Below are 1932 nucleotides of genomic sequence, written 5' to 3' on the forward strand. Positions count from 1 at the left end.
ATAAAATGATTTTTTGATATTCTAAACCTTGACCTGAAATCTACATCGTCAAACAATTCTAAATAATTTATACGTGGTTTGATTTTACGTGGTCTTCGACGTTTTTCTAAATTGTAACCAGCAAATTCGTCAAAAAATATGTAATTTATAATATCATTCATTTTGTATTCTCACTCACTGATGAAATTTCAGATAGACAAAGCTCCGTAAAGTTGACAATATATAAGAGGTTACGAGAGAATATGAATGTCTGTTGGCCACCCTCTGCTAACTTTAACCGTCGGTTAATCTAACCGTGGTTGGTGAAATTGGCCCTAAGGGCCACTGTCACCAAGCTCAGTTGATCTAACTAGGCCAGTTAGTCCATCGGAATTGACCAATCGCATTTGTCATTTTGTTTGAAGAATTGACAGATTGGTCAATTCTGATGGATTAATTGGCCCAGTTAAATTAACTGAGTAGTCCTAAATGTACGTAATAAGTCTATCGTACTCGCAGTGAATAAAGCGGCGTCTTATACAATGAGATTTTATGACGTAAAATTTAAGATTAAGCCGTAAAAAATTGAACCATCAATAATCAAGTGTTCTTCTCATATTCGATCGTGATTAATCAATTTCTTATGGCTTAAGGTTTAAGCTTAAATTTTACGCTTTAAAATCTTATTGTAGACGCCACTTTATGGAACACAGCTTAAATTATATGTACAGGGAACCTATGGACAACTTAGGAACATATATGATTTATAACGATTGTTGAAACATTCGACCCATGTGCGACAATACAGCAGTGCTGTTAGCAGAGTTTGCAAACGCTAACGCTATCAATACATTATTTCGGAAGGAATAGCGTTGATAGCGCGCAGTTGTAACACGCTACCATTAGTGACTTCATGATCGTGTTTGTTAGCGCTATCTGCAGCTCAGCGAATAGTTTGTAGTGCTAAAGGTCACTGTTACCAAGCTCAGTTAACTTAACTGACCAGTTAGTTTGAAGCAAACAAAATGACAAATGCGATTGGTCAATTCCGATGGACTAACTGGCCAGTTAAGTTAACTGAGCTTGGTGATAGCGGCCCTAAATAGCGCGAATAGTTCTTTCCGAACGCACCCTATGAATACGGACATTAAGTCCGGATCTACAATAGGTGTTTTAAGATTTAAGCTGTAAAAAATTGACCAATTACAGTCAAATCCGAGGAGAATAATCGACTGTAATTCACCCATTTCTTATGGCTTAAGGGTTAAAATCTTATTGTAGATCCGGGGTAATGGGCGAGTACAAGACGGCAAAACGGCTAGGCATGCTTATCGAGCGATTGAATATGATTGGTTGAATCTATAAGTAACAACCAATTATGTTCATTTGCTTGGCGAGCAGGCTAGCCGCTTTGTCAACTTGAACGCACCCATGAACTTATGATAATACATACATGTGAAAATATGTTTAACTTTTAAAGACACATTTTTAGATTATGTGCACATTGATCAAGTGGATCAAGTGTACTTTTCTGATTTTCGCTATACTACTATAAAATTCCAAATAAATTTTGTACAATTGCTGGACTCACACTGCATCCTATTTTCGTCGTACGACGTTCTGCAACCAATCAGAAAACAGGATTCCTATGACTTTTGCTTCGTATTATCGGAATCCTGTTTTCTGATTGGATGCAGAGCGTCAGTGTGACGAAAATCGGATGCAGTGTGAATCCAGCAATAGTTTCGGGTTAATTCGAATCCGGGGAATCGGCCGAATCTCTCCAGGACGTAACAAGGAACTAAAATTTCTTTATCCTTATTGGTCAAATTTCAATCTTCATGATGGGTGTATTCCGAATCGGATTAGCTTAGCTTATTTTTTTCCTTAGATATTGGCAGTTCTAGAACTAAACCGAGAAGTGTTCCGAACCCATCGGCCGTCGAACTCAGC

This window comes from Mycetomoellerius zeteki, unplaced genomic scaffold (assembly GCF_001594055.1).
Source record: "Mycetomoellerius zeteki isolate Tzet28-1 unplaced genomic scaffold, Tzet1.0 scaffold938, whole genome shotgun sequence".
Taxonomy (NCBI): domain Eukaryota; kingdom Metazoa; phylum Arthropoda; class Insecta; order Hymenoptera; family Formicidae; genus Mycetomoellerius; species Mycetomoellerius zeteki.